The 15275-nt window shown below is 47.8% G+C and overlaps 1 long non-coding RNA gene across 1 annotated transcript in view; it reads left to right on the top strand.

Moving 5' to 3' along the window:
- LOC121286728 overlaps positions 1–14253 on the top strand; it is a 35067-nt gene extending 20814 nt beyond the window's left edge. Inside the window, exons 2-3 of the long non-coding RNA XR_005945037.1 lie at positions 1064–1220; positions 14111–14253. This is a non-coding gene — a long non-coding RNA (uncharacterized LOC121286728). The remainder of the gene's footprint in view (positions 1–1063; positions 1221–14110) is intronic.
- The last annotated feature ends 1022 nt before the right edge of the window (positions 14254–15275 follow it).

Below are 15275 nucleotides of genomic sequence, written 5' to 3'. Positions count from 1 at the left end.
CCGCCCAGCGGCATCCCGGACAGGAAGAGGGGGGAGGTATTCCCCAGCTATCAAAATGTGCTCTTTCAGGCAAAATCCTGTCTCAGGGAGAATAGTGACAGTGGAAAAAACTTTAAAAATAGAAACAATAAAAAATTATTAACATGTCCCCCTCATGTGACAATGTCACACGAGATGGGACATGTTAATAAAGAACACATAAACTTTATTATTTTTGTACAAAATGGACATGAAACTTCATCCCACCAGTGGATGAGGTTTCATGAATAATCAGAAGCCCGCTGGGGCTCCTGGCCTGCCCGCCAGCCTTAAGGTTGACCGGCAGGTCTTTAAGTACTTTTACTAGCCTGTCAATGGCCTCAGTTGGCTATTGACAGGTCGGTGGGCGGACAGCTGATTTCACTGTCTGCCCGCCTTTCTAAAAATTTAAATGGCCCGGGATGACGTCGGGGGTTCCTCCTGACATCATCCTGTGTCATTTTCCCCTCGGCGACCGGGCCCCGCCACCAAATCGCTGAGGGGAAAATCCTGGCCCATGTGTCTGTTCATCCTTGTAAGCAGTTCAACAAAAACCTGCTTTTACATTGATTCTTTAACAGAGCAAATCATCTCCAGGCACCTCACAGGAGCATTATCAAACAAAAGTTAACACTGAGTCACATAAGGGGATATTTGAACAGGTGACCAAAGGCTTGGTCAAAGAGGTAGGTTTTATGGAGTGTCTTACAGAGAGGAAGACATGTGGAGAAGTTTAGGGAGGGAATTCCAGAGCTTGAGGCCATGGTATTTGAAGGCATAGCCACCAATGATGGAATAAAGCAAGTCAGGGGTGCTCAAGAGGCCACAGTTAGAGGGCAGAAAGATCTCAGAGGGTTAAGGGGTTGGAGGAAATTACAGAGATAGGTCATGGGGGGATTAGAATATAAGAGTGAGAATTTTAAAACTAACCACCTCTCTTCTAAGTTGTTGCCTGACCTGTTAAGCGTTTGCAGCATTTCTGTTTGTATTTCAGATTTGCAGAACCTGTGGATTAATTTAGTATTTTGTGTTGCTTTTGTTCTAGATGATGTGCTCAGATTGTGTTTCTCAAACCTTGTTGATTGAGAGACCCCTTTTCCAATGGATTAGCGATCACAGACTCCCCAATATGACCTAAATTATAATACAACATCATACAAAAGCATATAAAGAGTGTTTTAATAATGCAATCAAGAAAGCTGGTAAGTAACTTACAGTTATGAATGAGATGTGTGGGATTGCTTCTTACTGCAAAATTTGTCCATTCATGCTAGGGGCATGGAGAAGGGAGGACCATGAGTAGAGCAGATCATGAGAAAGAATATAAGAGGAACAGGGGGAGAACAGGGGCAGAGCAGGGTCAGGGGAGAGCAGGAACGGGGGAGAGCAGGAACAGAGGAGAACAGGGGGAGGGGGAGGAGGAGGGCAGGAGCAGGGGAGGGCAGGAGCAGGCGAGAACGGGAGGAGGGAGAGAACAGGAGCAGGGGAGAGCAGGAGCAGGGGGAGAGCAGGAGCAGGGGGAGAGCAAGAGCAGAGGGAGAGCAGGGATGGGGACAGCAGGAATAGGGGACAGCAGGGGAAGTGCAGGAGCAGAGAAAGAACAGGAGCAGGGGAGAGTAGGAGCAGTGGAGAGCAGGGGCAGGGGAGAGCAGAAGCAGGGGAGAGCAGGAGCAAGGGAGAGCAAGTAGCAGAGAAGAGCACAGAGAAAGCAGGAGGAGAGCAGGAGCAGGAGAGAGTAGGAGCAAAAGAGAGCAGCAACAGGGAGAGAGCAGAGCATGAAGACAGCAGAGTGTGAGGAGAGCAGAGCACATCTGTGGTCACTGCTGACTTGCTTACTCTTGGCCACAGTACCTGGGCAGCTGTTCCCCTCCCCCACCCATAAGGCTGGCCTTACGTTCAGACCTCCTAGAAGGTCTCCGCGGACCCCAACTTGGGAATGACTGTACTAATAAAAGCCTAGTCTGGATCCTCTGCCCTTGATACACTGAATAGCCATCAAAATCCGTGACCAATTGAAGTCCTTGAATCAAACAGCAACGATACATTTTTTCAGGTACATCAAATCCAATTGCACTGCTCCCCTTGAGTCACTGTTTCACTGAAAACATTGTATAAGATCTTCAACCGGCTGTTACATTGAAGGACACAAGCACATTCATGTGTCTATGAGTGCATCTCTCTCTCTCTGTCTCTCTGTCTCATATATTGTGCATGTGTGCATGTTTCAGTGTAGGTGTGACAAATCTATGAATGCCTTACAATTGTTGGGATCTGAGGGTGGAGAGGGCAGGGCAGAGGAGTTTCAGGAGGTGTGTTGGTAGTAGAGAAAACAAGCCAGGCTTTCTCTTTGCCCTCCTGGATGATGCTGATGTGATGAGCTGTATTCACAGAGGGGAATGTTGTCTGATTGCACTTGATGTGGTCCAGCCACCCACACTCACCCACGCAATTACTACAACAACAGCTTGTATTTATATAATCCTTTAATGCAATAAAATGTCCCAAGGTGCTTCACATGAGCATTATACAACAAAATATGACACTGAGACACATTAGGTTTGGACAAATAAGTAGATTTTAAGCAGTGGGTTAAAGGAGGAAAGCAAGGTAGAGAGCAGAGGAGTGTCCAGAGTCTGGAGCCAAGGTAACCCAAGGCACAGCCACCAATGACGGAGTGATTAAGATCCGGAATGCACAAAAGGCCAGATTTAGAGAAGCACAGATATTTCGGAGGATTGTAAAACTGAAGGACATTACAGGGAAACTGAAACTTGAAAACAAGGATGAGAATTTTAAAATCAAGATGTTGCTTATTCAGGAGATAATGTAGGTCAGCGAGCACAGGGGTGATAGGTGAACAGACCTTGGTGCGAGTTAAGACCTGGGCAGCAGAGATTTGAATGACTGCAAGTTTATGGACGGTAGAATGTGGAGACCAGACAGGAGTGTGTTGAATTATAGAATCATAGAATTGTTACAGCACACATTGAGGCAATTCAGCCCATTGTGTCTGTGCCAGTTCTCTGCAATTTACCTCATGTCATTGCCCTGCCTTTTCTCCATAGCCCTGCAAATTATTCCTCTTCAGAAAATAATTCAAGTATCTTTTGAAAGCCACGATTGAATCTGCTTCCACCACACTCTCTGGCAATGCACTTCAGATTTTAACCACTCGTTGCATGAAAGAGTTTTTCCTTGTGTTGCCATTGCTTCTTTTGCTAAGTACCTTATATTGATGTAAGGACTGGGCACAATAGTCCAGTTGAGGCCGATCCAGTGTTTTATACAAGTTTATCATAACTTCCTTGAGTTTGTGCTCTATTTATAAAATCCTGAATCCCATATGCTTTATTAACTGTTCGCTCAACCTGCCCTGCCACTTTCAATGATTTGTGCACATACACACCCAGGTCTCTCTGCTCCTGCACCCCTTTAGAATTGTTCCCTCTTTTTTATATTGTCTCTCCCTGTTCTTCCCACCAAAATGAAGAACTTCACACATCTCTGCATTAAGTTTTATCTGTCACCTGTCTGCCCATTCAGCCATCATGTCTAAGTCCTTTTGAAGTTCAACACTATTGTCCTCACAGTTCACAACAATTCCAAGTTTAGCATCAACCACGAATTTTGAAATTGTGCCCTGATAAACTAAAGGTCATTAACATATATCAAGAAGAGCAAGGGCCTGAACACCAGTCCCTGGGGAACGCCACTACAAATCTTCCTCCACTCTGTAAAACAACTGTTCACCACTACTCTCTGTTTCCTGTCACTAAGCCAATTTTATATCCATGCTGCTCCGGCCTTTTCATTCCGTGGGCTCTAACTCTGCTCACAAGTCTGTTCTGTGGTGCTTTATCAAATACATTTTGGAAGTCCACATATGCCACAACTATATTACCCTCATCTACCCCCTCTGTTACCTCATCAGAAAACTCAAGCAAGTTAGTTAAACATAATTTTTCCTTAACAAATCCATGCTGGCTTTCCTTAATTAACCTATGTCTGTCCAGGGGTGTGCTGGTTTTGTTCCATTTCCAAAAACCTTCCCAGCACTGAGATAATTGTCTATAATTGCTGGGATTATCTTTACACCCTTTTGAAACAAGGCAATTCTTCAGTCCACTGGAACCATCATCCCTGTATCTAAGGAGGATTGGAAAATTATGGCCAGTGCCTCTGTAATTCCTACCTTTACTTCTCTCAGTATCCTTGGATGCATCTCATTTGATCCTGTTGACTTATCAACTTTAAGTACAACCAGCCTTTCTAAAGCCTCCTGTCTGTCAATTTTTAACCCATTAAATATCTCAACCACCTCCTCTTTCATCATGACTTCAGCAGCATCTTCTTCTTGGTAAAGACAGATGCAAAATATTCACTTAATACTTCAACCATGCCTCCTGCCTCCATGCTTAAATCTCCTTTTAGGTTTCTAATTGGCCCCTCTCTTCTTTTTACCATCATTTTACTATTTATATGCCAATCAAAGACTTTGGATTCCCTTTTATATTAGTTACAAGTCTCATCTCATACTCTCTCTTTGCTTCTCTTATTTGTTTTTTTCAATTCTGCTCTGAACCTTCTAAATTGATCCTAATTCTCAACTGACACCCGACATCTGTCCTAGTCACCCTTTTTCTGCTTCATCTTTCTCTCTATCTCGTTCATCATCCAGGGAGCTCTGGATTTGTTTCCCCTACCTAATCCTCTCATGGGAATATACCTTGACTATATCCGAACTATCACCTCTTTAAAGGCAGCCCATTGTTCAGTTATAGTTTTGCCTGCAAATTTTTGATTCCAATTCATTTGTGCCAGATCTGTTCTCACCCCACTGAAGTTGGCTTTCCTCCAGTTAATTATTCTTACTCTGGCTTGCTCCTTGTCCTTTACTATAGCCAACCTAAACATTTTGTTACAATGATCATTGTCCTCCAAGTATTCCCATACTGACACTTGATCCACAAGGCCTGCCTCATTTTCAAGAACCAGGTCTAGCAATGCTTCCTTTCTCATTGGACTGGAAACATATTGATGTAGAAAATTCTCCTGAACTTATTCTAGGAACTCTTGCCCCTCTCTGCCCTTTACATAATTATTATCCCGGTCCCAATTTTACTATTCTATAATTTAGCACTTCTCTGTAATTTCCTTGCACATTTGCTCGTTTATATCTTTCCCAATAAGTTGATAGCCTATAGACTACACCAAGCAATGTAATTGCGCCATTTTTGTTCCTTAGCTCTAGCCAAATAGATTCTGTCCTTCATCCCTCCAGGACATCCTTTTTCTTCAGCATTGCAATGCTCTCCTAGATCGATACCGGTACCCCTCCTCCATTCCTTTCTTCCCTATCTTTCCTGGACATCCTGTCCTGCCCTTCTTTCAGCCAGGTTTCCATTATCATCACGCTATATTTCCAAGTGTCTGGCTGTTCCTGCAGCTCACCAACCTTATTTACCATACTCTGCACATTCAGTTACGTGCACAGTAACTCTAATTTAGACCTTATTGCATTGTCTCTTACTCTGACCCTGCTTAATACCTATTTCCTAAGCTAGTCAAGTTAGTACACACACTGAGGCATATGCAAATACACGTGCTTACTGGCACACACATTTACACATGCACAGATACACAAATGCACACACAGGACGGAATTTTACGGCTCCTCTCATTGGCGGGATTTTACGGTCCCACCAAAGTTAATGGACTTTTGAATGGCTTGCTGTATTTTACAGCCTCATGCCCAATAGGACAGGGGCGTAAAATTCTGCCCATATATTCTGACATACACGCTCATACACATATGTATATACATATCCACACAAAAGGAGAGAATTTAATCAGTGGCATGCTGTTCCCGACAGCGGAACCGGAAGAGGCTGCCACTTTCATTCTTATGTCGGTGACCAGCTCCTAAGCAAAGCTTATTCAAGCTTAAAGTGCCAGTGGTGGGGTTGGAGACACAAGCGATCATGTGGCAGGGAAGCTTTTCAGTGGTGGAACCCACTGTCAGCTGACAATACATCAGGTACAGTGCAGGTTATAAAAGAGCCTTTGGTCAAACAGGGAGGCTCTTCATCACAGCCATAATTTTCTTGCTCAACTCCATTGCCATTAATGTAAGACTCATTGAGAGCACAAAGGTGGCACAGGTATTTTCAAATTTACAGTTTACCTTTGTAAATATTTCACCTTACATTAGTTTCACTTTATTCACATGTGCCTCATCATTATTTGTTGAGACTAGCTTAATCAGAGAGCTAAATGTACTGGAATGCCTCATGGTTGGCACATTGATGGTTACAGGGGAGTTCAGGACATTTTTTTTTATTATGGAAGAAACGATGTTCTGTGCTTGTTTTTCTTCCTTATTGAATGTTCATGTTAGTGTCCAGTGTTTACTCACTGTCCGGTGGGTCATGGCTGAACTTGCAGGATCAGCTTGTCCTCCCTTCTCAACGGATTAATGGAAATGCTGTTGATGAACTCAAAGCCCTGTAAGGATGGTGCAGCATCTGATTTCTTGGTCATGATAGGCTGATTCACATATGTCCAATTGTGACACAGATGTTGTCAGTGTTCACTAGGGAAAGTGTGTGTGTTGCCTTGCTCATCATGGTGGCAGTGGGAGCAGATTCAGAGATAGCTCTGCCAGGGAAGCTGGCAGGGGCTGGTCTACATTCGAAACAGGCACTGCAGTTCCAGTGATGATCGTGTAGGTGCCTCACTCTTGGGTGAATCTGGTGTATATTAGGTTGTCCCTGATATCCTGTACACTTCTCTCCATCGCTCTGGCATCCAGTAAAGGCCATTGCACATTCATGGCCTCCTGATCAGGCACATCCAATTCATCCCCATATAAGGAGGAGTGCTACTCCTCCCTCTTGTCCTGTGTTGCATGGCCACATTCTACAGTGTACAGCAAACCATGACTATTCATGATACTCTGTGTGGTCCGTATGGCAGAGCCCTTCCCAGACCAATCAAGGAAGTGGACATTTTCAGCAAGCCAATGATGATGATGGCTCTGGTGGAGGTGTGAGCTGCGATGTAGTGCTTTTCTGCCGCACAGTGGGAGATGCTTCACTGATGTCATCAAGCAGGTTAGGAGCAGACAGCCCTTGACACCAAGGATCCAGCCGGACACCTGGGCAGAGGTCTTGCAAAGCTCTGGGACCTGAGAGTTGTGCAAAATGTGTGAGTCATGACAGCTCCCTGGGAAATGAGCACAGACATGCAGGATTTTTTTGCCTGTAGTTACAGACTATTTCCATGTTCATAGAGAGAAAGCCCTTGCAATTCACAGCTGCCGCTGGCTGGTCCCAGGGAGCTCTAATGGCCACATGAATGCAGTCGATGACCCCTTGCAATCTAGGGAAATGAGCAATCACCCCAAAGCTCAATGCTTTTGCCGCCTGGCTCTCCTCATCAGCGGAGTAACTGATGAATTCATTTGCACGATGAAAGAGGGCATTGGTTATCTCCTTTATGCACCCTTAAGTGGCAGCCCGTGATGTGCCACATATGTTGCCTGTGGAGTGCTGGAAGGGACCGATGGCAAAAACGTTGAGCACTGCAGTCACCTTTCAGGCCACTGGCATGGGGTTCCCACCAAATCCGCATGGCTGCAGTCTTGCTGCACAATCCCATATATTTCAGTGACCACTTCCCAGGACAGCCTCAGGCATCCCTGGCATTGCCTCTCCAGCACCTGCAGGTAATTAGTTCTCATCCTGAAAACATGATAATGTGCCAGTGCCCATCCTCTATGATGAGTTATCTGGATGGCTGCATCCTGACTAGTCGCCTCCTCTGGTGCTGCCTGCTGCTGGCAAGAGCCCTCCTTTGTCACACCCTTTGCTCTTGTTCCTGAGGGTGCGAGAATATTGGGTGTATGATACCAAAAGGTGTTCCAGCAACTGAACTGTGTGAAGAAGGCAGACAGTGAGGTGAGAACATGTGTGTCCATGGATTTCGCCCTTAGAACTGATGAGCAATGAGATTTTAAAACCTTCCATTGTCTATCACCAAAACTCCACCCACCATACACTTGGCTCTTTCCACTTCGATCTCCAAGCCTGAAACCCACATGTGCTTCTGGAGACATGATAAAAATGGGAATTGTAAGGTTAGTGTTAGAAGCCATTACCCTCCATCCTTGTCCTGTCACCTTCATGCTTGTTCACCTTTGTCCCTCCCAACATCACTATTGACCTTCCCTTTATACCCCATCAACCTCTCCCCATTACCCTGGACCCTGTCATCCTTGAACTGGAAAGGCCATCTCTCTCCACTTAGCCTACACCCATCCCCATCGACACTCCACCTTTGATCCTAGGCCCTCTCTGCATCAACCTTAGAGTTTTTGTTAGATCCATTCAATTATCCAAACTTCATATTGAACTTGCACCCATACTGACTCGACCTTCCCCTGTGACTGTAAATGTTCCAACTGTGAGTCAATACCCTCATATGGACCCATATGTGGACAGTACTAACATTAGGTTCCCCATTTTCTTACCTTGAATGACTATTGTCACCACCCCCACCCCCAACACATCCAGAAAGCCAGGCTTTTCTGGCCTAAATCCCCCATGCCCCCAACCCCACCCTCTGTCCTTTCTTGGGTCATTCCTCATGCCCCCTGACTCCACACCACACAGCCCCCATTGTGGACTCACCACAGCCAGTCCCAAACGTCCATACAAGCTGCCATTCTCCTGCTCTTGTGCCGCAGAATTCAAACTGCTGGCTTCAGACGCAACTTCATCAATCTGACTGTTGCCTGCCACTTTTAAACAAATGTGAACTGGATGCCACAAGGTTCCTGTGTGCCTCTACTCTTAAAGGTAGGACTCAATTTCATAAAGTTTTAATATAATGAGTATTCATGGCATGCATATGTATTAAAAGTAGGAACACGCCATGGGACGGTGTGTGGTCTGACTCTACCACTGACTTAACCTCTGGAGACATACACTCATACAGACATGAATACACACACACGCACATGCATGCGCACATGCACATGAACAGGTGCGTGTACACACGCACATATACATGCACAGGGGCAAGCATTCACGTACACACATGTACAGGTGCGTGCACACATGCACACACACGGAAAATCCTCTGGCTTCAGACTGGACAGCGTCACTCAAACCCTCTATAGAACTATTCATAACAACTATTATTCCCAGCATCCTTTCAAAAATTCCCCAATCAAGCGCAACTGCTAAATGTTAACCACAAATGACTGCATTCTCATTTTATAGATTTTATAGTAATATTGCCTTCCACTTGTATTCCATCTCTCTGTCTCTAGCCACTGAAACATTAAATATTAACATTCTTGTTTCCCAAGAAGAGTCATGTTGGACCTGAAACATGGGGGAGAATTTTCTCGATGTTGGGCGGGTGAGGGAGGACACAGACCCAATCCATGATCAGTTCCTTGCTGCCATTTTACACAGGCGGACCAATTAAGGCCCCCCCAGAGTATTTCTCGATTCCCGAGGATAGCGGGAGTGGGCGGGTGGCGGTGGGTGTGCACTGACTGCCGGGTCCAATGGCGACCTGGCGGCCTGTTTAAATGAAGCGCTGGCAGCCTTTACAAGGCTGCTCACAATGGCTGGTAGAAGGGCTCACCAGAGGGCTTCTGGTGAGCAGACCAGGTCGGAGGGTAGGGCAGCTGGGCAGCATGCCCCTCGGTTTTCGGATGAGTGCCTGGCTGCCGTTCTGGAGGAGGTGACAATGCAGCAGGAGGTCCTGCTTCCGAGGCACAGGAGGTGGAGGCCTCCCCAACTGACCAAACGTGTGTGGGAGGAGGTGGCTGACAGTGTAAGCTCCCATGATGTGGTGTGATGCACATAGGTCCAGTGCTGCAAAAGATTCAACTGCGCTTGGGAAGGGGATGTACCATGTTGGCTGAGGTCGCTTAATGCAGCTGGCAGCCTTTCCCCCAAAGCGCGTCCCTCCCCCACAACCCACCAACTCTTGAGTGCAGTTACAGCATTGAATCCTTCATGGCATATACCCCTTGCTGGGTGGGCCAGCAGATATTGCCCATGCCATGTCACCCTGAGAGGTTTGAGCTAGGATTGGTTCTGCACCCGCAGCATGTGTGACACTGACGCCCAGGGTATAGAATTGAGGGGAAATTCAAGGATCTGCACCTAGGCGCAGTGCTGGAATAGTGAAGCATGTCAAAGTCAGGATGCTAACATGCTGGAAGGGGAGCTTCCAGATGGTGGGGCACTGATCCATCTGCTGCCCTTAGCGTTCCATGTGCCTGTGGCTCCTTGCTTTGCAAGGTTAGACCCTGTGGTGCCAAATGTGATGGAGGCAGCATTTGAGCAATGGTGGGGTCTGCTCTGGCTTCTTTGTCTGAGTGTGCAGCAGCTGCAGGGTGATGAAGAAGTGGAGACCTGCAATGTCCCACTCTGGCTGGGTTGGCAGGGATGCGATGGGAATTCAGGTACAGGGTAGACTAATCAATGCTCCTCTCTCCTTTTCAGGAGAAGACTGCGCACAGTTCCGCAGAGCGGATGCGGACTGGCAGAGGCCAGGCCAAGTTGGCCATCTTGACTCCTTTTGAACAGCAGGCCATGGATCTGGAGAGGCGCCATGCACCCAGGTCCACTGGTGACGGTGAGGCTGGGGTGCCGCTGGGAGGTATGTTTGTCGAGCACTGAGATCACCATGTGTGTCCCAGCAGCCATGGCACTGCTGAATACTCAGTGATTGAAGTTTGCAACACGGATTGACCACTAATTATGGAAAGATGAGCGCATAATGATCCGGGGGACAGGGATGCACATTGACATTATCTGCACTGTAACTAATCAAATGTTCTTGTCCTTCCTTTCAGCATCACTGGGGCAGGGCCGGGAGGAGGAGGCAGAGGGGGCCCTTCTCACATCTGAGGGCCCAGAGGAAATCCACTCATCAGCTTCACACCATCTCTGCCAGGCAGGCACCAGCGCAGATACTAGCACCATGGCGGGAATTAGATCTTCAGCTAGTGTCCCGGGGCACAGCGGTGAGGGCATTTCACACTCGCTTGAGGTGCGGGCAGAGACAGAATGCCCATGGCGCCAGCAGTCGGAGGACTGGTGTTGTCCCTGAGGCAGCAAACGCTGGAAGTGCAGCAGGATATGCGGGATGATCTGGCAGAGATACATGAGGCAATGCGTGGCATGGTGCCTGTGCTGGAGTCCACACGGAGATCACTGATGCAATGAGCCTCATGGCCAAGTGCCATGATTCCTCCATGGAGAGAACGGTGACTCTCATGGAGAGGCTCCTCCAGGAGAACAATCAAGGCCTCCTGGCGATGCGCTCGGACCAGCAAGCCCTCACAGCAGTATTGACCTTAGCTGACCAGTGCCAATGTGGGAGATGGTTTAGGCACCAAGTGTCCCAACTCGGTGCCGATCCATCTACAGTGAGCAGGGAGGTCTGGAGCGACCTCATGTCAGTGCAGCAGCTGCCTGCTGTCTCTGCCGGCTCCTCTCAGGGCGCTCCAAATGAGGGCAGTAGCTCCTCCGCCCCTCTGCCAGTGACCGTTGCATCCAATGAGGCTGCGGCAACTGGAGAGATGCCAACTGTGGAACTGGCCACTCCCTCCCAGGCAGGGCCAGCAAAGGCTCCACCGGCCAGAGGATGGCCGCCAAGGTCATCGAAGCCAACAAGACAGCAGAGTCAGCAGGATGTCTCAGATGCCAGTGCCAGTGAAGGGACAGCACCTGTAAGCATAAACTTAAGGCACATTAGGCACACCATGGGTTTCTCACTGGTGCTTTTATGTTGCCCCACTATTAGTTCATTAAGACTTGGTGTGATGTGAAACACTTTTTTTTTGGTTTCTGAAGTTCATTTTGTAATCTCATTAAATTTGATATGTGAGCGTGGCTCAGGGTGATTCCTTACTTGTGCAGGTGGACAGGAAGCCATGGTGTTATGAGTGACTTGTTTGACATTGAGCTTTATTGACAAGGGCCTTAGTTACTGTTCCTATCCAGGCAGATTTAGCACTCAGGTATCAAGTGTGGAGCCTGCACCCCTGACGTGTGTTGAAGGTCCACATGTGTTGTGTTAGCTGAAGGTTCATTGGATTAAAGCCTCCCAGGTGTCCCTGCCTCCCTGGAGTATGCAATGTCTACCCCCTCAGCATTTCCCTGTGTGTGCTCATCCTCGGACTCACTGCTGGACTCATCGTGTGCAGCCGCAGCCACTGCTTCGACATCTTCATCGTCCATTGCGTCCCCCCTTTCCAGCGCCAGATTGTGCAGAGCGCAGCATGCAACCACTATCAGCGACTCATGATCTGGGGGGTACTGGAGTGCGCCCTCTGAACGGTCCAGGCATCGGAAGCTCATCTTGAGAAGACCGATGGCTCTTTCCACCACAGGCCTTGTGGAGGCATGGCTCCTATTGTACCACTGCTCAGCCTCTGTTCTTGGATGGCAGAGAGGCGTCATGAGCCACCTTCTGAGGGGATAACCCTTGTCACCCAACAGCCATCCATCCAGCTGAGCCGGAGCACTGAAGCGCCCCGGCACCTGGGAGTGTCTGAGGGTGTAGGTGTCATGGGAGCTGTCTGGGTACCTTGCACAGACTTATAGAATCTGCATCCTGTGATCACACACTATCTGCACATTCATGGAGTGGAAGCCCTTCCTGTTGACGGAGGCACCGGGCTCACCTGCTGGCACCTTGATGGCCGCATGTGTGCAGTCGATGGCACCCTGGACACGGGGGAATCCAACAATGGCTGCAAAGCCTCTGGCTTGTTCTGTCTGACTGGCCTCGTGCCAGCGGTAGTGAATGGTCAATGTACGCTTGAACAGAGCGGCTGTCACCTGCTTGACACAAGTGTGGACAGCTGACTGGGAGACTCCGCAAAGATCACCCACTGACCCCTGGAAAGAGCCGGAGGCATAGAAGTTGAGGGCAGCTGTGACCTTCAGTGCCACTGGCATGGGATGCCCACCCACACAGTTGGCACAGATCTCAGGGCCTATCATCTGACAAATGGAGATGACTGTCTCCCTTGCGAGACGGAGCCTCCTTCGGCACTGCACCTCAGACATATTGAGGCAGCTGCTTCGCTGCCTGTAAACCCTGGCAGCAGGATAGTGGCGTCTTCTGCGGCCCCTTCCACCTTGAACTTCCTCTTGGTCCTGCACCCTTGTGCCTGTGCCTCTCCTCCTAAAGGTGGCTCCCCTGGAGGCTGAATGTGCACTCCTGGCCTCCTCCCCCTTCTGGCCCTCCCTTCCTCCTCAGAGGAGGTGTCTCCAGTGGCGAGCACAATTCTCATTCCCAGGCTAAGGGAAGGCTTCCTGAAAGCTGCAGGCCCCAAAAATGATCTTTACTGTAGATTCCTGATCTGAAGGCTGTTACTCCCGTCCAAGCAGCTGGTATGAGTTTTGAAGTATTCCTGCTCACACTGGTAAGTAGCAGTAACTTTCACAATTAAATGTCTAACAGATACCACTCGCAACCCCACTCACCCCTGTTATCCTGCCCGTGAATGAGGTTTATATAAATGTCTCCTACCCACCTGCCCATTGCGCCCGTGTGACACCCTGAAGATCGCACAGGCCCTGAAAAATCTCTGACAATTGCTGCCACGAGGGCCTTAAATAGGTGATTAATTAATGGCGGGCGTGCCTCTGAGAACATCGCGCACCCACCCACCTAAATATCGCAATGGTGAGCAGTGAGATTGGGACACTCGCCTGACATCACCGCGCGTCATTTTACTCTTGGCCGTTAACTCGATTTCTTCCTCCACAGATACTGCCAGATCATCTGGGCAGAATTTTACGCCAGTGGGATTTTACGGTTCAGGAAAAGTCAATGGACTTTTGAGCGGCTCACCACACTTTACAGCCCCGCCCCCAGCGTGATGGGGCTGTAAAATTCCACCCAGTGCATATTCCCAGCATTTTCTGTTTTGTTTTCAAATTTCCAGCATCTGCAGTATTTTGCTTTCATATTACAGCCACAGTTATGACTTGTAACAACACTTCATTATTTGTTCAATTGTAACATGTGGGCCTTCCTCCTGACACTTTAGGCGGGATTTTCCAGCCGCTATGGCAGGCCTCGCCGCACGGGATGCACCGGACCAGCCAAAACTCCATTGACTATCGGTAGGACCGGAAGATCTCAATGGCAGAAAATCCTGGCCTCTATATTTAATCAAAAGCCCTTCATCTTTTAGCACAAACGTGCATTACCTTGTATTTGTCAATTAAAAAAATTATTGCACAGTTACACAGTCTGTGACTCTCAATTTCATCCCTTTTCTCAACATTCTACCCTCACACATAATTTGTTATCATCCCCTGTTTGAAATATTCTTTTGTTAATAATTTCCTCCATCCAAGTACTAAGCAGGAACAATCCTACTTTGCTCCAGAGAGCAAGCAAAGTAATTCCGACAGAAGACTTGTCTGACCCAGCCAGACAGTTCCCCAGCCTTTATGCCCTCAGCAAGAGAATGGTGGAGCAAGTGGACACTGGAGTGGATTAAACACTGACCTTTCACCAATGGGTTTGAGTTCAGCTGAAGCTCAGGCCAATGGGGACTCTCTGTTGGGTTCATCTATGAGGTGTTAGATCCGGCTCAAACCACTTCATAGTGAGAAGAGGCCTAAGCACAAAACTGGCACCAAATCTCACTCAGAGAGACTACAGGAGTGTGGGGAAATGGGAATGTCACCCCAGTGCATTTAGAGGGATTCTTTCTGAGGTTGGGGCTGATGCAGAGTAGAAGGGGCCTTGATGAGGTCAGAATTCACAACTGGAGGAGAGGAGAGACCAGGCTAATCCTGGGAACCCTTTGCTGGTTACAGCAGATAGAACTATCCATTAGTCTGCTCTTATCTAGAAAATTCTTTATCCAGTCCAAACCTTTCTCTTTTTTCCCAAGGGGTCTCTTGTTAGTCACAACCCATTTGCCTGGGAACCTTATCAAAATCAAGATAGATCTAAACACTATTTGACTACCAGGCACTAATTCTGTTAAATCTCAATGAACTGCATCTACATCAATGTGTTGACATAGGCACATGATGCTTGCAACAACTGCCTCTATTTAAATGTGCTTAAATTGCTGCTTTTTACAACAGACTGTTGTTTAACAGGCTTATAATCATCAAACTGGTGGCATTATCCACTGGGTGATGATTTTGGAATGGTTCTTGCTTCAGTTCTGTTCCATCACTAAGCTCTGGCTT

Source organism: Carcharodon carcharias, chromosome 14 (assembly GCF_017639515.1).
Source record: "Carcharodon carcharias isolate sCarCar2 chromosome 14, sCarCar2.pri, whole genome shotgun sequence".
NCBI classification, from domain to species: domain Eukaryota; kingdom Metazoa; phylum Chordata; class Chondrichthyes; order Lamniformes; family Lamnidae; genus Carcharodon; species Carcharodon carcharias.
The sequence above is the reverse complement of the archived record's forward strand: the minus strand, read 5'-3'. Positions and strand labels throughout refer to the sequence as shown.